Raw genomic sequence first — 24,927 nt, 5'->3', positions numbered from 1 at the left:
TCTGACTAAATTAGATAGATATCTTCCTGACTCTTGACTCCTGACTTCCTTTACCTTAGAGCATTTACTTTAGAAAATTTGCTTCTTCTGAAATATTCTTCTCTGCCCCTTTGAGAAGTAAATCTTCTCTTAGAAATCAGAAATGTATTTCTCAAGGACCAGAAAACTATGCCTTTTTAACGTAATCATCAAGAAAGATGGTGCCACAGGACTAAATTGTTTTGCTGATGATCAGTGCTCTTGTCCTCTCTTGCACACTGTACTCCATGGGTGACAGCACTATATCAATGAAAATTACCATTTTTTAAAAATGAGTAATTTTTTAAAAAGAAAGAAAGACAGTGCTTCTATTTCCCTGGTTCGATGGGATAATCAACAACAAACACAGATGGCATAATCGTATGAGCAAACCTCCCTGCTAACACACTCCAGTACTTTTCATTGTCATTCCAGGGCTGGAAACCTCTCCCCACTTTTTACTTCAGTGGAGTTGCATTCAGTCCCTTTCCCATATGACAATAGTCTTGAGTAAAGTTTTCTTGCCTGTTGAACTCATCTGGTGCAACTTTCCTTTGACACATTATACCAAGTATCATCTCAAGGGTGGGGAGGAACGTATTAAAGAAACTTGCTAAAGAAGAGAGGTTTCAACAGAATTTTTTTTACAGTTACATATTTAGAGTAACATATTGATGTGGAAATTTCCATGATTATGAAAGTTAACAGAAAAAATAATGTGAAAGCAAAACTGTGTGTATGACTCTGAAAGCCAGAATCCTCCATGGCCCATATATCTTATGTACACTCAGCTTCATTCGTTTACATGATCTGTCTGACTCCATTTAAAATCTTAAACTCTTTAAAATATGGCACTTTAAAAAATTGAGTCAGAACCTTTTAGTGAAAACATTTTTTTCCTAAAATGGAAATAACGTTAATATTTAATAGCTTCAGGTTTATCGCTTCTTTTTAAAGATGTAGCAGGGTTATTTTTTACTTTACAAAGTAACTTCAGAACTTTGGTTCAAGGTGACAGACTGAGCACATGTATTATTGACCAACCATGCCAAAATCTTATGGAAATGGAACTTAAAGTTACATAAAGGAATAAAAAATAACAGCATTGAAAATCACAGGGAGAATGAGGCGGGATTAGCAGACTAATTGCAGAGTTATTGATTTTGAAGAGTTTTTAGAGTAATACACAAATTATATTCAGAAAAAATAAGATGAAGAGTTGAAATTCAGAACATTTGCTGTCAATAGCTACAAAATATATAGGATGCACTCTTGCTGTTGAACCATGGAAAATGTTTAAGTTTGTAGTTACCAAAGAACAGTAAGCAAGTATGAGATGGTGAAGTAATCAGGTTAATCTGCTCAGAAACTTCTTGAGGAAGATCTATGCCACTTAGTTCCTAATCTCTCAAATAACCAAAACAGCAGGTATCAGAATTATCCTCTTAAGCTACCTCAATATGTCTAAAGAAACTGAATAATCTGCATAAGGCCTCTGGGCAAAGGTAGTTAAAGATGGTAAATTGAGCACACACATTTTATTCCAGAACCCCCAAAACAAAACATATAACACTGACTGCCATAACTTATTTGGCTAGTCTTTTTAATGAATAGCCAGACTATTTTGAATTATTTTATATTAAATGCAATTTTTCAAAGAATGTTATTGCATATACTTTTGGATTTTTCTTTGAGATTGAGAAAAGAGTCAATGATTTTTTAGACATTTCTTTGACAATGACAAATTCAAAATATTCCCTTAGAATTTGTATTGGAAATAAGTTTCATGTTTAGATTAATTCAGAAAGCAAAGACATCTTTACAAATAGGCAGTAAAAAAGGAAAGTATCATTATATTGATTTGTAAGAGCTCCAGCACCTAAAATTAAAGTGTGTTGATGATGGCAGAGAAAAGAAGATCCTTAGTAATTACGCAGGCTATTATAACAATTGTTTGAGTAAGAAACAAAGCAAAGTCATATAGGTAGAAGAAAATAACACCACAGTAGAGAGTAGCTGAATGTCTGCTAAAAAAATTTAAATTATGAGATGCATACATCTGTTGTTTAATAATACATCTGCATATATAATCTTTCCATTGCTAAGGTAGACAGATGACAGAAGCATGGTCAATAAAACCAGCCTTTCATTTAACACAATCTTGACATAAACAAAAGTGAATAAAGAATAGCATGAAACCAATAAAATGTGTTTTTAAATTCTGAAACAGTTTATAAAAAGGGAAAGAAAAAAATCTTTAAAAATCAGGGGAAAGAACTGTCATTTGAATTGCAGTTAGCTTAGGTTCAAAAAGACAATGACAGTAAACCTATAACAATAGATTACAAATCATGGCTTCTCTGAGACTAACAAAATTAAATGGAAAGTTGACAAGATGAGAAGAAAATGAGGTAAGTAAAGTAAGAAAGAAATACAAATAAACAAAAGACTTAAAAAGTATTTTAGAGGCTGTAAAGTTCAGAAGCTATAAAGACTCATTAGGAACGCAATAAATATGAACTAAATAAAATAAAGGAGAATATAATAAATCTGTGAGTTGTAAATGTGTGCTTTCTTGAAATACAAACACAAGCAGATAAAAATAGTGGAAGAGAAACTGACAGATAAGTATATAGAGAATGGAAATCCATCCTATTTACGTGCTGATAAATTTCCTTAAAGAAGAGATAAATGACACAGAAGAAATATTTGAAGACATTTTTAAAAAGATGTTTCTCAAAGAAAAGAGACTTGTATCTCTTTTTATTTAATTTTAAAAATTCATTATGTTCAAAGCAAAAAATTTTGCGCAGACATTTTTATACATTGTTAAAATGTGTTAATGACAGCAGTAAGATTTTTCCATCAGTGAAGAAGCTGAGAGTTAAAATATAAACAAGTTACCCACAAAAAAATAGACGGAGTGGCACTAGACAAGAATGTTCACAAAAAACAATGTTTACACATATCATAACTCTGAAACTTCATACGTATACACTGTCAGGAAAATGGCCAACAAATTAATAAAGTAGAATATCAATAAGCTATAAAATAAATGTTTTGCAAATAAAAATGTGGTTGAAGTGTAAAAAAAGATATTAAGTGATACAAGGAAGATCTATATTTATACAACTGAAAAATGTGCATTATATTGCTTAGGCATATATGCATTTGGTAAATGCATGTTTAAATATAAAGAGATTAATAAATACAAAAATGAGGATAATTGTTAGCACTGAACAGATGATAGTGTTCAAATGTGGGATACTAGCTGTGCATGCAAGTTCCACTTCCTCCCTAGACACTTAACCTGCCTTTAACTTCTGCTAATTTGGTTATTATAAAATAATATTTTATTGTTTTAACTTGCACTTTTGTATTTAGTAGTAGGTTTGATAATTCATTTATGTGTGTATTAGTCACTCATGTGAATTTTTCTTTTGAATAATATGCTTACTTTTATAGATTTTCAGTCTTATTGCTGAATAGCATTTTTTAAAAATATGTTTTCATTATTAAATTGTTCTCGCTGTTGTAAATTTTATACGCTAAAACTTTCTATAGTATGTTTTTTGGACATGAAACTTTTTATTGTAGTCAAATTCTCTGATCAAATTTCTGTTTTGTTATTTTGTTCCTTTGTTGTTCTTAGACCTGTGCTTTTATAAATTTTTAGAAAAGATATCCTCTGTAGCTCAAGGTAGAACATGACATTCTCCTGCATTCCTTTTCTCCTCTTCCTCTTCCTCTCCTTCTCCTTCGCCTTCTTTTTTTAAATTTCCAGACGTGTCAAATATCTATTTTGCCATGAAGGGCAATTACAAATTCAACTTCTTCACTGACTATAATCATTGTATAAAATAAATGGATATTTGCACACCAAATTGCAAGGTGATAATTTCACAATAATGAATAGTCACTTACAACTGAAAACATTTAGTACCTTGAAAAAAAGTGGGATAACATAAAAGACATATGCATAGGTAGCTATAAATCATTGGTAAAATAGATTTGGGGTTGTATTTGGGGTTATGATATTTTTAAAATATTATATTTGGGGGTTATCTTATAAATTATAATTTTTTTAAGTTACATTTTGCTCCTGCTCTGGCTCTACATAACAAATCTTAAAAGCAAGACCTTTTAAAACTGGGTGAGGTGTGGTGCCTCACGCCTGTCAGCACATTGAAAGGCCAAGGTGAGAGGATTGCTAAAGCCCAGGAGTTTGAGACCAGACTGGGTAACATAGTGAGACCTCTTCTCCACTAAATTTTTTTTTTAGAACTTAGTTGGATGTAGTGGTGGACCCCTACAGTCACTGCTATCCAAGAGGCTGAGCAAGAGAATTGCTTGAGCCCAGAAGTTTGAGGCTGCAGTGAACCATGATCATGACATTGTACTTCAGCCTGGCCAATGGAGTGAGACACCACCACCACCAACAACAACAACAACAATTAAACAATACCTGTTTCCAAATAACCTAGCTGTATTCTAGAACAAAGTTTTAAAATGTTTATAGAGATACAAAAATATCAAGAACCCAACAAGGTAAAATTCACTATCTCTGACGTCTAATAAGACATTATCAGAAATGCAAAAAAACTTCAAAAGATAATTCATAATGAGAAAAAAGATCAATTAAAACCAACACAAAACAGACACAGGTGTTAAAATTGTCACACAAGGATATTAAAACAATTACTATGCATGAATTCAATACAAGCAAAAAAAAAAGCTAGAGAAAGATTAAACATATTGCAGAGAGACATGGATGATGAAAATAAGACCAAAAGCTAAAGTCTAGTGATAAACATGTAATGTCTGAGATTTTTAAAATATGTACTAGATGAAAACTCACTAAAAAATAAAATATTAGTGAATATAAACACATACCCTTCAAAACTATGAAAAATGAAACACAGAGGGGAAAATGTTGAAAAATGAACCAAGCATCAGTGAACAGAACAACTTCAAGTTGTCTAATAGGTAGGCAGTTGAAGTCCCCAGTGGAGAGCAATGGGAAACATAAAAATACATTTATATTTGAAAAACCAGTAGTCGACATTTCTCCAAATTTGATAAAAACTATAGATACCTTGAAAGATCAAAAACAAATTTTAATACAAAATCACAGACTATAAAGAAAACTAGTCCAAGAAAATGAATAATCAAATTTCTTAAAAACAAGTGATAAAAAGTGAAAATCTTAAAAGCAGCTAGAGAAAAAAGCCCGTTTCATGTAGAACGACAATAAGCACAATAATAGATCCTTCACTGGAAACAATGCAAGTAAGAAAACAGTGAAACAACATATTTACAGCATCAGGTGAAAAACTGTCAACCTAGAAATTTTTTACCACGTGAAATATCTATCAAAATTGAGGTAAAATAAAGACTCTTCAGACTTTCAAAAGCTGAAATAACTCATCACTAGCAGATCTGCATTATAAAAAATAACATCCTCGAAGCCGAAAAAAAAATTTCTAGATGGAAATATGGATCTACACTAAGGAATGAAGAGCTTCAGAACTGATTACTAAGTGGGTAAATACATGCTTTTCTTGCTTTTTTTATTTTTGAAACATAATTGTTCAAATAAAAATAAAACAATATTTGTATTTACAATATATTTGGAAGTAACAGTTATGGCAAAAATAGCACAAAATTAGAGGGGAGAAATGGAGGGATACCAACCATATCCATAATTACATTACACTTAAATTACCTAATGAACACAATTGAAAGACGGAGATTGTATGAGCAAGTACATGCTATCTATAAAAAGTACAATTTAAGCATAAAGTCACAAATGGGTTAAAGGCAACACAAACAGTGGAAGAAGACAATCAGGATAATATAAATCAAAAGAAAGTTAGAGTAGCTATGTTAATTTCAGGCAAAGTAGATTTCAAAGAACATTACCAGATATAAAGAAGTGCATTTCATAATGAGAAAGGGGTCAATTTATCATGCAAATATGACAATTTTGTATATTTATACTCATAATAACAGAGCTTCTAAATGCATAAAGCAAAATTTGGCTATTTTTTCCAAAATCAGAATAATTGGAATGCTTCTGGTATAAAGAAAAGACAAATATTTAAGGTGATATATATTCTATTACATAGATTTGATTTTTACAAATTATATGAATGTATTAAATTATCACATGTACCCCCAAAATATGTACATCAATTATATACTGATAGACATAAATTACCAAAGTTCACTTAGGATAAAAATTGGGTACTTGAATATTTACACATCTATTTTAAAAGTTGAATGAATAAGACAAAATATTTCTTTTTTTTTTTTTTTTTTGAGTTGGAGTCTCACTCTGTCACTCAGACTGGAGTTCAGTGGCCGCTCCCGGCCACTGCAGCCTCGGCCTGCTGGGCTCCAGAGATCCTTCCACCTCCACCTTCCAAGTAGCTGGAACTACAGGCGCACACTACCACGCCTGGCTAATTTTTTTTTTTTTTTATTGTAGAGATGAGGTCTCGCCAAGTTGCCCAGGCAGGTCTCGAACCCGCAGGTTCAGGCAATCCACTCACCTCAGCCTCCCAAGGCGCAGGATTACAGGCTGAGCCACCGAACCTGGCTGGACAAAATATTTCTATCATGAGACTCCAGATCCCCAGTTGCTTTATTTGTAAAGCAAACCTTTAAGAAAAAAATAATAATATTCTCCACAAACTCTGTGACAATATTGAAACCATACTTCTCAACTCATTCTATGAAGTTAGTGTTACTTTGATTCCAAAATCTTACAAAGACATTTTCAACAACAAACAAAAACCACAGATTAATCTCCCTTATAAACAAACATAGAAAGATTCTAAATCTAACACAACAGTATATGAAAGTGGTAGCACATCATGATCAAGCTCAATTGACCTCAGGAATGCAAGATTGGTTTAACATTAAAAAATCAAGCAATGTGATTCACCATATTAACAAACTAAGAAAAAATTACAATTATCTCTCAGTAGTCACAAAAAAAGCGTTTGATAAAATTAGGCATCCATTCCTAATTTTTAAAAAATGTCTCAACACACTAGAATTAAAAGGGAAAAACTTTCATCTTCAAAAAGGGCATCTACAAACAAATGATAGCTTTGAGACATGATTGTGAAGTGAAAGAATGAATACTTTCACTCTATGGTAAAGAATAAGATACTAATATCTCCTCTCACTAATTCTATTTAGCATGCTGAAGGTTCTAGGCAGTGATCTCAAGGAATAAAAATAAGTAAACATCACCCAGATTGAAAAGGTAAAAGTAATCTTTTAAATTCACAGATGACATAATTATCTGATAAAAAAAATCTCCTACAGCTAATAGTGATTTTAGCAAGATGAAAGACAGAAGATCAAAAGAAGATACCAAAGGATCAAAGTATATCTTGACATTAGCACAAAAAATTGGAAGATGGAACTAAAAAGCAACACCACTTATAACAACATCAAATATATGTAATACGCTTGTAGTTCTGACAAAATATTTGCAAGATTTGTATGCTGAAAACTACAAAAATATTGCTGAGAAAAATTAAAGAAGCAAATAAATCAAGAAATATAGTGAGTTTATCTATTGTAAGACTCAAAATTGTTAGATTATTCATTCTTCCCAAATTGATCCCAATTAAAATCTTAGCATAAGTTTTTTTAATTTTTATTTTAAAGATGTGGGGTACAACTCAGGTTAGGTATACAAATGGTCACCGTACAGGTAAAGTTTGGCCCTCACTTTGATCCCCACATCCCTTGGTTTAAGATCAGTTACCCTTATTGATGAAGGGTGCCCTTCCCTCTCTTCCCTGGAAGTTTTCCACTACTGTCAATTCCTTTCTTATAGTATTAAGATAATTGTTCAGGGTTCACTTGTGAGTGAGAACACGTGGTACTCAGTTCTAGAACAACCTCTGTGGCAAACAGTGTAGCAATTCCTAAATGATCTAAAAATGACCTTCCATACAACCCAGCAATCCCCCTTCTGGGAATATACCCGGAGAAACTCATATCACTCTATGAAAAAGATACCTGCACACACGTTTGCTGCAGCATTATTCACAATAGCAAAAACATGGAACCAACCATTCTGCCCATTGAAAATGGGCTGGATATGAAAAATGTGGTACATATACACAATGGAATATTATGCAGCCATTAAGAAGGATAAAATTATAAACTCCACAGCAACTTGGATGAACTTAGAGTCTATAAATATCAGGTATCTATCACATAATTTTTTATAAAAATGGAAAAGGTGAGTCCAAAATTTATATGGTATAGCAAAGAACCTAGTATAGCTAAAACAACTTTGAAAATGAATGACAAAGTTGGAGAGCCAACACTGCCTAATGATGATGACTATATTATTTTGGGGGCCTTGTGCATAATGAAAATACAGAGTCCTTTTTCACATTGTGCTTCTACCGTAATGCTCATGGGCATTGCAAACGCTGTATACAAATTGGGCAGCAGGAATCACCAGAATCAGTTTCCCCTGATTGCATGCTTGCACCACTGTCCCATCAGCACTCATATCCAATACACAAAGCTCAAAGAGAAAATTGTTAAGCATTCAAGATGGCATCAGCAGAGCATTAAACCAAGCGTGGGATTTTGTGGGGTCCTGTGTGACTGCACAGGCTACGTGTCCTGGCTCTAGCCCTATTATCTGATTTTGATTGAGTATATAGCTACATTAATCAAGACAGTGTGATATTGGCATAAATATAGAGAAACGCACCAATGGAACAGAATAGAGTTCAGAATTAGACCCAAACGTATATGGACAATTTATTTTTTACAAACGTATGAAGTCAATTAAAAGAAAAAGCATGCTCTTTTTCACAACCAATGTTGGAAAATTGGATAACTTATGCAAAAATTTCTAAAATCTCACTTACGGCACAACTCACATCATATACAAAAATTAATTCAAAAGTCGGTCATAGTGCCGGGTGTGGTGGCTCATGCCTGTAAATCCAGCACTTTGGGAGGCCAAGGTAAAAGGATGGTTTGAGGCCAGGAGTTCAAGACCATCCTGGGCAATATGGCAAGACTGTGTTTCTATTGTTTAAAAAAAAACCTATTAAAATAAATTTTAAAATAAAAATGAATGAGTTATAGACCTAGATGCAAAACCTAACACTATAAAATTTCTAGGACAAAGCATCAAAAAGTCCTTGTGATCTAGAGTAAGATAAAGGTTTCTTAGATATAACACCAAAAGTATAATCCTCAAAAGAAAAAGTAATAAATCATACTTAGAAAACTGTGAAGGGTCTGATTTTTTATCTAGCTTACAGACTAGCAAGTTCACCTTGCTAGTTCAGTAGAAGATTCAACATTGTAAAGATGTCAATTTTCCCCAAATCAGTCAACTAATTTATTGCATTTTTTGCTGAAATATCTATAAGGGTTTTTGTAGACATTGATAAAGTTATTCTAAAACTTACATGGAAAGCCACAGGCCCTAGAGTAAATAAATAATCTTTACATAGAAAAATAAGATGAGAGGAGTCATTGTACACAATACTTGGTGTTTGTTTGTTGTTTGTTTGTTTGTTATGATTTGGGATCTTACTCTGTCACCCAAGCTGGAGTACAGTGGCACGATCACAGTTCACCACAGCTTCAACCACATGGGCTCAGGTAATCCTTCCACCTCAGTCCCCTGCGTAGCTGGAACTATAGGGGCTTAGCTAATTTTATGATTTTTTAAAAATTTTTGCAGAAGCAAGGTTTCATTTTGTTGCCTAGGTTGATCTCAAACTCCTGGGCTCAAGCAATCCTCCCTCATTGGCATCCCAAAGTACTGGGATTACAGGCATGAACATAGCCCTTAGCCTTACACATAATCATAAACTGTACTATATAACTACAGTAATCCAAGCATGTGGTATTGGTGGAGAAATAGGTCAGTGAATCAGAGCAGAGTACCCAGAAATAGGCCTACACAAATATGCCTGATATTTTTCAAGGGGGTAACTCAATAATGGAAGGATAGTCTTTTCAGTAAATATTGCTGGAGCAATAGCGCTATAAGCAATTGATGTCCCTTACCTAAACTCAAAATGGATGATCAACGTAAGTGTAAAATTTTAAACTATAAAACTTTCTTAAAATATGAGAAAATCTTTGAGATCTAGGAATAGCCAAAGAATTTTTAGACTTGACAACAAAAACAACATCAATAAAAGGAAAAATGAATAAAATGGACATCAACAAAATGATTGTTTTTGTGAACATTTATATAAATTAGAAAAAAATACAAGTTACACACTTGAAGAAAATGTTTGCAAGTCACATATCTGACAAAAAGCCAGTATCTAAGACATACAAAGAAGTCTCAAAATTCATCAGTAATAAATCAAGCAATCCAGTTTCAAAATAGTCAAAAGATATGAACAGATAATTCAACAGAGGTTAGACCCATGGTGAATAAACACTGGGAGAAAAGATTTGACATCATTAGATGTGAGGGATATGCAAATTAAAACCACTGCAAGATATCGCTATTTATCTGTGTGTGAATAGTGTGGCAAAAGCGAAAAATAATGGCAATACCAAATGCTGGTGAGGATGTGGAGAAACTGAGTCATTCATACACAGTTAATGGGAATGTACCGCAGTACAAACTCTCTGCAAAACAGTTTAACAGTTTTTTATAAAACTAAATAGGCAATTATCATACAACCCAGGAATTGTGCTCTTGAGCATTCATGCCAGAGACATACAGACTTATGTTCAGACAAAAACTTTTACAGGAATATTTATAGCACCTTTATTCATGAGACCCTAAGTGGCAACAACCCAGATGTCCTTTAGCAAGTGGAAGATCAAACTGTGGTGCATTATACTATGGAAAAGTATATATATATTCTCTGCAATAAAAAGGAAAAATCCATTGAGAGACCCAACATCTTTGATAAATATGCTATAATAATTATGTTTACATTATAACAGTATAATCGTTGCATCTATTATAAGGTTACATACTGTGTGATGCTATTTATATAACCTTCTTGAAATAGCAGTATGATAGAAATGGAGAACATATTAGCAGTTGCCAGAGTTAAAGAGAGGATATGGGGCAGAAAGGAATTGGTGTGGCTATAAAAGGGCACCAGGAGGGATCCTTGTGGTGATGTCAATACTGTGTACCTTGACTGCATCAATGCCAGTATCTTTGTCATGATGATATACCATAGTTTTTGTTTTTGTTTTTGCTTTTGTTTTTGTTTTTTGAGTCAAGGTCCCATCCTGTTTTCCATGCTGGACTGCAGTGGCATGATCACAGCTCACAGCAGCCTCAAACTTCTAAGCGCAAGTGATCGCTCTCACCTCAGCCTCCCAAGTGGTTGGGATTACAGGTGTGTGCCACAATGCCCACATCTTTCGTTTGTTTCCTTTTTGGTATAGATAAGGTCTTTCTATGTTACCTAGGCTTGTCTTGAACTCCTGGGCTCAAGCAAAACTCTTGCCTCGGCCTCTCAAAGTGCTGAGATTACAGGCGTGAGCCACTGTGGCTAGCTGACATACTATAGTTCTGCAAGAGGTTACCATTGGGGAAAACTGGATAAAGGGTACAAAGTTCCATTCAGTAGTATTTTTTACAACTGCTCAAGAATCTACAATAATTTCAAATTTTAAAGTTTCTTTTAAAAATAAAGAGAAAAAAGTTTCTGATCTGCATATGTTATACTATGCAAAGTCATTTATCAAGTGTGAAACAACAAGAACAAAGCAGTAAAAAAATTGTTTTGATTACTTGAAAATATTAAAACAAAAAAAGAAGTAAAATTAAGCTTTCAAAGATAGAAAGTTTAGAATATTTTTTAAAAAGTGATGAGCTCTGAACCTAGTGAAACAGATAAGTCTAAATAAATGCTGCACATCTGGTTGAGAATTGATATGCAAATGTTACAAGTTACCTTTACAAGGAAGGATTATAAACAAAAATAGCATTTTTATAAAAGTAATCTATTTAAATACTAAATGTTCTTCAAAAACTAAATAAAACCAAAGAAGGGGCCCTTTAATAGTTTCTGCTCATATCTGAGTACAAGAATAAGAGAATAATGTTCTACAAATTGTGATACTATTATAACAACTTCTGAATCTAGAATATTCTTCTTTCATCGCTTTTTCACAATTTCTTTATTACTCAGATAAAAACAAAATTGCCTGTATCTGTTTATTTCATTAATTACCTACTTAAAGTAAAATGAATGCTTGCAATATTTAGTTTAACTTTTGCTTCCAAATATTAATCACAAGTTTATCTAGGTTGTTAAAACTCAATAAAGAGGGTGCAGTAGCTCAGCCTGTAATCCCAGCACTTTGGGAGTCCGAGGTGAGAGGATTGCCTGAGCCCGGGGGTTTGAGACCAGCCTGGGCAAACTGGGGAGAACTTGTCTTTACTGTAAATCATGAAAACTAGCTAGTTGTGGTGGCATGTGTCTGTAGTGCCAGCTACTTGGAAGACTGAGGCGGAAGGATCGCCTGAGCCCAGCAGGTCGAAAGGCTGCAGTGGCCGTGAGCATGCCACTGTATTCCAGCCTGGGTGACATAGTGAAACTCCAACTCAAAAAAAAAAAAAAAAAAAAACTCAATAAAGTGTCACCATCAGTAAATATCATTTATTTATGATTCTGCACTGTGTGCTATTGTTGATTCTATTTTTTGTTTATAGTTTTGCATTAGGTGCTGTATAAAAACTGATACAAAGCCCAAGTGGCATGGTGCCATGATGAATGCATAAAACTCAATAAAGAGGGTGCAGTAGCTCAGCCTGTAATCCCAGCACTTTGGGAGTCCGAGGTGAGAGGATTGCCTGAGCCCGGGGGTTAGGTAATTTATTAGGGCTTCATTTCAATGATCATTTAAATTAAATTGCCTATGAATATTAAATAATCCTATATAAAATTATTATGTGATTTTGGCACTTGATATATTACAAGTGCACATTAAAAATGATAGGTTTTTAAAATTGTTTGAAGATCCTTATCAAAGAAATTTTTAACCCTACCACGATTCCAAAATAAATATCTACAATAAAAATATTTAGGTGCTACTAAGCCCAGGTATCTGACTACCACATGCAAAGCAGTGATGTCAAAGTTGTCTTTATTTAAAGAGAAAGAGAGAATAAGAGATGAAGCTAAAAAGAATCCTCAATCCACATGTTTTTGTCTTCGGACATCAAGGCAAACATTAAAATGACACTCTGAGATAAAGCCTAAAACCCACAATACAATCACCACCAGCATTATCCATCTAACTGTCTCAATTATCACCAAACTTCGGCTGCGGTTCCTTGGTTTATGCATAACTTTTTTTTGGATTCTTGACACAGTCAGAATAATCTTTCCCTTACAACAGTTTCCATAATTAATTTTCAGACTTGAAAGTAAGTCCATGAATTGACCTAAACAAAATCTTGATCCTGTCTGTTTTCTACTACATATTTTCTATGCTACTTTTATTTTACAAGCAGCTCTTATGGATGTTACACAATATCCTACAGTGTTTCCTTAGCAACTTCTATAGTGCCCTTGGGCTACAGATCTTAATTCCACCACATGCTGTAAGTGTTTTTAAAAAGTGTAAAATGTTTAAAGCTTAAGCTTTCATATACATGAAATTCAGCACATTTTCAGGTTTTCCTATGGGTACTTATAATAGCATGTTAGTAGCTGTAGCTAGAAGTAAGCCAAGCCCCAAAAAAGACAATGAGTAGCATGATTTCATAAGAATAACTAAATTATATTTCTTCTGAATTAAACATCTAAATCCTCTTAAAAAGATCCAGCATGTTGGATCCACATTTAAATCTTGTTTCTGTTCTTGGTCCAAATGAAGAATTACTGTTATCTGAATAGCTTTAAATACACCACCCATAGATAACCCAAGGATATTGCTTTTTGAGCCCCTTAATCCCAAACCATACGAACATTTTTGTATTTAAACTGAGTCCAAATGATTTTAAGCTTTAATGTGTACAACTACGTAACAATGATTTTGTACCGTTTTTGTGGAATTCAATTTCTATCCATTGCATTTCAAAAGGGAAATGGAAAAATACAAGAAACTTTTCACTATATTATTAATGTATTATTTTGTTTATATTAAAGTTATTCAATTTTCTCCATAAAAACAAAAGATACTTTAGCATATTATGTACTCAGTAGTAACTATGATAGCAATAAAGTATGTATATTGTATCCACTGTTAATATTAAAACTATTTATTCTATATATGCAGAATCATTCTTAATTCGGTACAGAAGATGCTGGATGATGAGATGAAAGGATCACAGAATGGACAGCTAGAAAAAAATGGATTCAAATCTCAATGCCAAGCTTTAGCAACTCTCGCTTTTGATAAACGATTATATGCATAATCTCCTTTTATCTAATGCTTCAATAGTCTGAGTAGTATAAGTATGTAAATATGAAGAATATAAAATATATCTACTTCAAAAGGCTACGAAGTGTTTTGTTTTGTTTTTTAAAAAGTTTCTTTGTTTTTTGTTTACCCCCTATCAAGTACTACGCTAACCACTGGTGAGTACAGGGTGGGGAGAGCAGGGCTTGTCAGAAGCCAAACCTCACCATCACACCATATACCTAGGTAACAAATCTTCACATGGATGCTTTGAATCTAAAACAAAACAAAATTAATTTTAAAACATTTTTTTTAAAACATATTACCTACAAAGAGCAAGCATTGTTTCTTAGGATAATCTATGCAAGAAAGATAGATTAGTCCAAAGTGATGAAGCCTAAATTCTATGCAAAGAAAGCACTAAATCCACATCAGGCAATCATTTGTAGCAATTACTGAGGCTATATTTCCAAATCAGGCCACACCATGTAAGCAAACGTGGAAAGAACATTTGCTACAACATGGGTGAAACTAGAGGACATTTATGCTAAGTCCAGCAAGGCACAGAAAGAAAGATACTCTATGATTCTACTTATATGTGAAATCTCAAAATATTGAATTCAGAAGCAGAGAGTAGACTGGTGTTTGCCAGAGGCTGGGGTGAAGGGAGGGGCAGGGAAGGGTGCAAAGTTTCAGATAGACAGGAGGAATAAATCTTGGAAATCTATTGTGCAACATGGTGACTATAGATGATAATAATATGCTTTATTTTTTAAATTGCTGAGAGTAGATTTTAAATGTTCTCATCACAAGAATTAAGTATGTGAGGTGATGAATATGTTAATTGACCTGATTTAATCACTCCACAATGTATGCATATATCAAAACATCACATTGAATACCATTGACATATGTTTTTTCTTTGTTAATTAAAAAGATTAAGTTTTTTTTTAAAGAGTAGGAACTCTAAATTTTCATGGGCAGCCTCAATAGACCTGACGGTGATCCATCTCAAGTTTAGACATAACAGGACAAAGGATAAAACACTGTCTTGAGAATTACATGAAAGGGTATAATTTTATAAGTAGTTATCTATAACACATAATAGATACTTAAATTCACTATCCTCTGCTCCGTTAATCTCCAATTAACACATTCTGAAAGAAGTAATATTGCAGATGAGAATATTTTCTAAGTGGAACCATACATTCTATACCCATGCCAATAGATAAAAATACAGATACTGGCCGGGCTTGGTGGCTCAGCCTGTAATCCCAGCGCTTTGAGAGGCCTAGGTGAGTGGATTGCTTGAACCCGTGGGTTCGAGACCCGCCGGGGAACTCGGCGAGTCCTCATCTCTACAATAAAATAAAAAATTAGCCATGTGTGGTAGCGCATGCATGTAGTTCTAGCTACTTGGAAGGCTGAGGCGGAAGGATCCCCGGAGCCCAGCAGGTCGAGGCTGCAGTGGCTGGGAGTGTGCCACTGCACTCCAGTCTGGGCGACAGAGTAAGACTCCAACTCAAGAAAATATAGATAGATAGATAGATAGATAGATAGATAGATAGATAGATAGATAGATAGATAGATACTAAGCAGTCAAATAGCTAAGAGTAGATGCTTACTCAGTGCCTAGCCTTGTGAAGAAAGCTTCACATTAATCTTCAGAGCAACTTTATGAGATGGGTACTGTTATTACCCTATTTTGTAGATAAGTAAACTGATATCTAAATATATACATTTTTTTACATGATGAGAAAAGTTAGAATCAGGACTAGAGCCCATCTGTCTCTAAAGACCATTTCCCAACAAACATCAGTAATAAACTACAAAAAGACACCAAATAGTTGTTTAAAATAATATATGGATTAAACACAAGAAACGCTTTAACATGTAATTTTTAATTCCATTGAAAATCTTCTTGTTTATTACATAGCTATCTTAAAATTAATGTAATAATTGTAATTTAACCACAAAAACTCTAATTCAAATCCTATTTATCCTCCTCATATATTTTTAATTAAAATTTACAGACTTTTGTCAGGTACTAAATTGATATGATCATAGACTACATGAATATGAAAAAAAATCTGCTCTAAAACAAAACTTCTAAAACTATCAGATGGCTCATATAAATCCCACCCCAAATATAAACACTGTCTTTTTAAAAACCTGTACACTAAATTCTCAGAAAGATTAAGTCTCTATTGGGAAAGACAGCCTGTCTTAGAAGTCAACCCCAAACTATCTAACTCTGTAGGAGATAAATGGAGATTTTCCTGGAGAGGGAAGCAAAATATTGTCATGAATCACCTCCCTCACAGCAGTTCTGAAGCTTTTAATTTTCAGCATTGCTGGTCTCCAGGTATGTGCAGTTGATTAACAGTCAACAGAAATTGAGTCAGCTCCATGCGGAGGCCTCAATGCTTATGCGTAACACTCTTAAACAACTTTTCTTTTCCCTCTTCATTCTTCTCTTCCTAAATCCATACTTATTTTCATGTTTTATTTTCTTTAAAAAAAACTTATGCTATTTATTTATTACATAAGTGCTACACATGTATTCCAGACAAATTAAAAAATTAATATACAAAGAGGTACCCCAAGATGGAATTTATTTATAAAATTGTGTATTTATTCTTACATGTTTAAACTTCAGTCGCCTTCAAAGTACTCTCCATATGATGCAATACACCTATCGAGATGCTTTTTCCATGCTCAAAACAGTTTTTGAATTCATCCATTTTGATGGCTTTTTGTGCTTCCACCGTTTTGTTCACTTCTTCCACATCAGCAAAATATTTTTCTTGGAGGATTTTTTTTCATCTGGGAAACAACAACATAAAAGTTGCTGTGGGTGAGATTGGGTGAATAGGGAGAATGAGACACAGGGGTCATGTGGTTTTTGGTCAAAAACTTCTGAACATTCAGCATGGTGTGGGCACGTGCACCCATAAATCACCCATGATGAGATGGACAAACACATTGAAAGAATCTCCAAAAACATTCACTGATGCTGAAAGCAGCCTTTCACTACAACATTAGCTGGTACAGTGATGCCGATGGGTTCCTAGAATTATACTTTATACTACAAGGGGCCCGCACTCCAAAGAATGAATCTGGGTTTTGGGGGGAGTTTTTGGTCCTCCCTCCTCCTATGTCTGAGCTTTATTTAATCGCTCTTTTTCTTCTGCTACTGTCACAGTTCTTTCTCCTAGCCCTTATAAGGACACTGACCAGATCTCTGGGGAAAGATTCATGATAATACATGAATACCACTGCTGAGAATATTCTTTATCTTTCCATCCTCTCCTTTGTTTCTTGCTCATTTTGTATTCATCATTCTAGTTCCTCTTCTATCAATTATCCTGGTCTTTATCTGCTTCTGGTATTTGTCTTTGGTAGCACTTAAAATACTGAATACTCAGATTGTCCAGAATTCATGCTTGCAGAGTCTCCCAAGAAATGTGTTTGTCTTGTTTGTGTCTGTAGATTATATAAAATATATTTATTTCCTCTCTCTTTTATTTTAATGTAACTATATGAATTTTGTGAGATGTTTAACATATATTTCTAAATTACTTTGTAAATATGTTTAATTCATTCATCAGCAAACAAAAAGAGTAGTAGCAAAGAATAAATTTTAGGTGTCAGTCACACCTCAATCTAGAAACTTAGATCATAAGTCTTCTGGGCAGTCTAATACCTATTACACTATTATAATTATACAGTGTAAAAGGAGAATGTTGTTCAGAAGACAGCACCAATATCAAAGTAGGAAATAACTGTTGGAAGTAAACGGCCCAAAGTATTATATAATAATCATTTATCAATTTCAATTATAAGCAAGAAAAAAAATCACACATAAATAGAATGAGTATCTGTTCTTTGTCTTCTGAATTTTGTACTAAATGCAGGCACCAAATATCTGTCCTCAGCCTCAGCCCAGCTTCTCATTGTGAATCTGTTTCTGTGCCCTGCTGTCTCTGAGAGTCTACTTCCTGGTCCGGAGCTGCATGGGTGATTTCCAAAGCCTTGTCACCTGCTCCCATGTCTTCTCCGCTAGTTTACTGGACTTTTGTATCCTTGTCTCCTTTTTCTCCCCGGGCTGGTCTTGGCCATTCCACAGAAACCAATGTTGTCTCCATTTCTCCTTAGCAGAAAGATTTGTATTTAAAAACTGGCCCACCACCTTCTGCAATAAAGTTCACGTCATATACCAATTTGCCATAACCTAGCAAGAAAATGGAAAACTGACAGGAGAAGTCCTGTGTATATATAAATATTCCCTCTGCTTTGGTGCCTACCTCATTGACCTGATCTTGCCCAAGCCTCTGTCACTTACTCCTCCTCTCATAGCGTAACCTTACTTAGCCCAGAAGCAAGTACAATGTGACCAGAATCCTGAGTCCTTTTAACTCCTTTGAGCACAATTACAGTTGATGCTCAAATGTTTGTGTACTGGTTTATATGGCCAGAAGATAAATTCCCTTCTTGCAAGAGCTCAGACACTTTTACATCTGCAATCCAATATACAAATTCCTAAGTTCATGCATGTTAAAACCAGACATTAGCGAGCAAAATGCTAAAGTGTATATACATTGGCAATAAATGTTTTGAAACCCAAGTATTATTCATTATTAAGTTTTTTTTTTTTTTGCTAAATGTCAGTTATATGCTTTTATATGCCTAAACATTCTCTCTAATATTAATTTCCCAAGAAGGTAATTTGGAGTTAATTGCATTGCAAATGAATTTTGGTGTTGCATACTTAAGAAACCTCAAACCATTTCCTTCCTGGGATCAATAGATATCTGACATATAATAGCTGCATTTTGTAATTTAATTAAAGGATTATTTGACACACTTATAGCTTTGGAACATTGAGTCAAGACTTTCTGACAGAAAGCACTGATGTTGAATGTCTACTTTGTCAGGAAATCCTTACTTATTACACTGAGGATTTGTTTCATAATAAAATACCTCATGTATAACATTAGCAATCATTTGTATCAGGAAGAGTATTAAATAATTTCTAGATGACTCAATACACTACATATGATAGAGACTGTTTGTATCATATTAAAAAAACAAGATAATCAATAATTCCAGTTAAATCTAAAGACTGAAGCCCTTCTGAGGAGAAAAGCAACAGAAATATTGCTTTGATTAATATTGCAATTTAAGTCACCTCCAATTTTTCAAGTTAGTATTTGGTTTTGTATAACAAAATTTCATGTTCTATTTCTCACTTAAACATTTGATGCAATTGACTCAACTTGGAACAATAATTCTATTATTCCCAGTCTAATTAGCATAATAGTATCTTTTACTTGCATGTTGTTTTATAGTATACAAAGATTCATGATATAATTACTACTAATAATGCATATTATAGTAATTTAGTTTTATGAATAATGAAACTAGGTTCAGATAGCTTATCTTAAATTACATAGCTAGTAAGTGTCAGAGTTGGGACAGGAATAAAATCTTCTGTTTTTAATGCAAATAATCTTGACGTTATACATCCTCCTGTTGTACCCTCAAAAGAAGTGTAACAGCATGAAGAGGATGGAAGACTGATAGAAAATATGATCATCTAGAGTTAGTGACATTTCCAGTGCTCCGATTCTTGAGCATTCTTTGCAATTGTTTTAGAGTGTTCTGAATTAAGTTTTTAAAGCACCCATAGGGATTACAGGTAGATGAACACAATTTTTAAAATAACAAGTTTCTTGACTTTGACAATTTTTTTACTTGCCATTCATATGATTCAGTCAATCACCAAATCCCTTCATTTATAATTACTAATGAGAGCAGTGAGAATACATACCATTTACTGTTCATTCATTCATTTACTTATTCAACAAATTTAGTATTCATAGAGAATTTACCATCTGCCAGGTACTTTCCCAAGAATTTGAGTTGCAGTAATGATAAAAACAGGGAACTGTAGCAATTTACCCTGAATTATCTTAATACATCAGGTGGCTACCATGATTTTAAGGATGAGAAAGTCAAAATTGAGAGTTGTGACTCAATAAAGATCATGTTCACTTTTGTCAGAGACAGTATGCAAATCCAAATAAGTCTCACCTAGAACAATATTATTTTTCTTCCTCCATTTTCACATCTGTGACTTCATTCCACTGACACGAGTCATATTTGATTGAAAATAATTAATTATCACTTGGTTGCCATGTTACTAATGAATAATATGTTACCATCTCATAAATTGATTGCTGTATCAATTTCCCACCTGACTCGTTAGCATCCAACTTCTTTCTATTCCAATTCATTTTACACATCATAGTCAGTTTAATCATCTTAGAACACCAGTGTCATCATTTTATTCATTTACTTATTAGTTACTATTCCCTTCTCCAGCAGGTGAAGTTCAAACTTCTTAGTTAAGTAGTCCAAGTTCTATACAGTTCATTACAGCATACTTATCTAAACTTTTTTCTTTTACTATTTCTCATTACAAACCATGCTTTCTACCCTTCTTCCCATAGGATCCCTGTAGTTCAACTACTTTCTACCCATTCCTGGTTCCTAGAACTTATTAGGCTATTTCTTCTGCCTGGAGTTTCCTTCCCCTCACTTTCAGTTGTCTATAATTTATTTCAGAGTTCATCGGAAATTACAGTTAAATTTATTTTCTTTTTCCACCTTTTCTAGTGCACAGTAGTCTCCCTTTTTCAAAATATGAGTGTACTTATATTTATCCATTCATTTGGTTATACCATACCAACATAATTACTTCACTGCTTTCTTTGTCTACTTAGTAAGTCCTAGTAACTAGACTGTAACTCCTGGAAATCAGAAATCCTGCCTTAGCATTGTATTTTAACTTATTTTTAGTACTACATACTTAATAAACATTATTAATTTAATCCAGTTACATATTAGCTATATTTAATGTGCTATTAACTAACATAGTTATCAGTAAACTCAGAATTTGAAATATACTATAATTTGGAGAGGAGATATTTTCTTTTAGCATGCACAATATCTTGCATTTGATTGAAAATAATACGACACCATCATTTTACCCATACCTACCTTTATTTACATTAGGTTATCAAACATTTCCTTCAAGTTATCACATTTTTAATGTTTCCATTTGCAATATATTATATCAAGCCTTCCCTTTACATAATCATCACTCTAGTCTGGTCCCTTGTTGTATTTACGAATTGTATCTGCAAATCTCTCTGATTTTTTGTTAATAAAGTCCACCTTGGCTGGACTCGGTGGCTCAGCCTATAATCCCAGTACTTTGGGAGGCCGAGGCAAGTGGATTGCCTGAGCCTGTACGTTCAAGACCCACACAGGCAAGTTGGCAAGCCCTCGTCTCAACAATAAATCAAAAATTAGCCAGGTGTGGTAGCATGTGCCTGTAGTTCCACCTACTTGAAAAGCTGAGGTGGAAGGATCGCCGGAGCCCAGCAGGTCTAGGCTGCAGTGACCAGGAGTGTGCCACTGCACTCCAATCTGGGCAATAGAGTGAGCAGAGTGAGACTCCAACTCAAAATAATAATAATAATAATACTTGAGGAGCTTACAGTCTAATTATTAAAAATAGTCAAATACAGTTAGTATATTATTATAATAACAGTATGATAAAATATCTATAGAAGAAGCATCAAAGCCAAACTAGGTAGTAGGTAACTAGAGATAGAATGGAAGACAGGAGGTTGAGAAGAGTATCAGAGAAGGATCCCTGGAGGAAGAGGTGCTCAAGGCTAAGTTTAAAAAGATGACTAGGCTAATATTAGGAGAATGGAAAGATTACTTCCAAGGAAGGCATTTGGAGAAGACATAATAATGAAAATATTCTTCCAGTGTATTCATGCTTTCTGTGTAGACTATCCAAGTTTACACCAGGTCATTACGGAACCATGCAGTGTCCTTCCAGGACACAGAACCCTCGAAGAGGATAATTGACTATTTACAGAACCATAGGCAGGGTTAAGGGAAAGCAACAGGAAATAGTGCATACCAATGGGAACTGTTACAACCCTGAACTGGAAAGAACAAGGCAGGGAGGAACAGTTACAGAAATTTATCACTACAGAAAGGGTCATCTGAAAGGAGCTTTGGCCTTTGGTAGAGAGAAGGAAGCAGAGTCTGTTGCATCCAAGCAGGAAAGAACTATACAAATCTTGGTCCTGGTTTCTTCTCAATCTCTGTTATCCTAATAATGTCTTCCATGGCTGTACCCCAGCGGAAGTCAGCAAGCAAGAATTGCTGCTTTCCCTGGATCTGCTTCCTGGTACAAACAACAGAAAGAAGAGCAAGTAGATCTGGAGGGACAAACAGTAAATGTCCAACACAGTTCTTTAATTTCTTACAGCACAGAAAAAAGTGAGGCTACATCATTTAAAATATTTTACAAAGTACTTGCAGGTAATAGTAAAGAAAAATACTCTTAGACTTTCTTACAACTGTCTCTTGGAAACACTGCTTCCACAGCTAAAAGATGTTGACCATCCCCAAAGACTGTCTGTACACCTGCCTTCCTACCTCAAAAAGTGTTCTCTGACTTTGCCCCCAAGTTGTTTTCCTGTGACAGAGAAACACTATGTTTCCTTAGTACCCAGGCATAAAAGAAGAAAATGGGCCCAAGGCCTATTTGGGTCATAGGACCTCTCTTTCCTTCATGATTGAAATGAAAAGATACACTTACTTTAATAGATGTTTCTCCTTCTATCTATGACTGTAACCTATGGCCCTTGCATGAATACATGAAGTAAATAGACTGATATCTCCACAATAGGTATTGTACAGATGAAGTAGCAGAAGGGTTATTTTTATCACATTTAACTCTTCTGAATTATCAAAAGAAAGGGCAATTCTGTCTCCTTTTATATGTCTCAATGTTTGTTATTCAACTCTAATTAACTGCGGATATGTCCTTATCAATATTACCAATCTATCTGAGCCTCACAAAACAAGGTAATCAGTGTTTCCTCCCTCAAAATAAGACAAATAATATGGAGAACATGACTTGTGTCCTTCTTCCAGTTTGTAGATCTCACTTTCAGACTCTTCCAAGCTGCATCTTAAACAAAAATATATGTCTCCAAAAACAAGCAACAATTTGCAATCACACTCTAAATAAAATCTATTTTGAAAAGGTCACTTTCCACAACAGAGAACATAATATAGAGATGCAATTCTGCTTACAACACAAAAATATTATACATTGTTAGGGTAATTTAACAGGGTAATTTAGGGATACAGCTTCTCACACATCTCCATTTCTGCTTGTGATGGGGGTCCCAAAGATTATTCAGGTGTAATGATATGCTACGATTCAAAGTACTCATAAACATTACTACACTCAATATTATAGTTTATTGCAAAGAAAGAATATAGATTAAGATCAGCAAAGGAAGAATTCTTGTAGAGTGAAGTAAAGGAGAAGCCAGGCACAAATTTCCATTTGTCCTTGCTCAGTGGAATTATACAGACAAAACTTAATTCTCCCAGCATAATGACAAGATATGTAAAGTGTTGCCAACCAGGAAAGTTCACTAAGTCTTTTTGTCCAATGTTTTTATTGGAGCTCAACCTTGTAGGCATGGACACACATGACTGACCTTAACTACTCAGTCTCCAGTGCCCCACAGAGGTCAAACTGTAACAGCATATCCCAAGACTGTTTTTCTTAGCATATCCAGGCTAAGAAAAACAGATATTCACTATAAATCTCACTGTTAGCATAAATTATCTGGTGTGGTTCAAGGTGCCAGATATACAAAGACATTCTCATCAGATTAGATATTCCAAGAGCTCTGAGATTCTCTCAGGAGACAACCAATGACCAGTCCTGAAGTCTGTGGATTGTGCAGGTTTTGGACAACCTAGACCTGCTGAGTTAACCCTTTAATGAACACTGCTTATAGACTTTTTAATTTATTTGCTTAAAGAAACAGTCCATTGCTTTGATCTGTCCATTACAAAAACCACTAGTATGCAAAGTGTTTTCAGAACTCCATTTCTTAAGACAAAAAAAAGAACAGCTTTAAAATGAAAACTTTTTAGATATCTATTACTCTCACTTCTTATGTCAACATTCTCAAGGCCAACTTTTAGCTACATTATATTTTCTTTTTCCCCAGTAGTTATTAAAATTAGAAAATATGCACCCAATATGTGTCTAAAACTATGTGTTCATATCTGGAAAAATGATAAAAGAAAGTTGATCCTCTTTTTGCATGATCCTTTATAGATTCCTGTCTTTTCAGCTTTTAGGAGTTGAATTTTGTCTAGCCTTAGTTTGGATCCAGCAAGTCATTCTCTTATAGAAAATAAATTATAATATACCAAAGTAAGAGTAAAAAAAACTATATAACTCAAGAGAGGAAGCAGTTGATAAAATGAAAATAAAATTCAACACTATGAATATTAAAAACAGATTATTTTACATTAGTAGTAAACTAATTTAATTCTTTGTTATTTTGTGTTTTATGAGCATTCCCTTTGATAAATATGATTTTC

This window comes from Carlito syrichta, unplaced genomic scaffold (assembly GCF_000164805.1).
Source record: "Carlito syrichta isolate Samal-C Ts95f unplaced genomic scaffold, Tarsius_syrichta-2.0.1 Scaffold315831, whole genome shotgun sequence".
In the NCBI taxonomy this organism is placed as follows: Eukaryota; Metazoa; Chordata; class Mammalia; order Primates; family Tarsiidae; genus Carlito; species Carlito syrichta.
Note: the sequence above shows the minus strand (reverse complement) of the source record.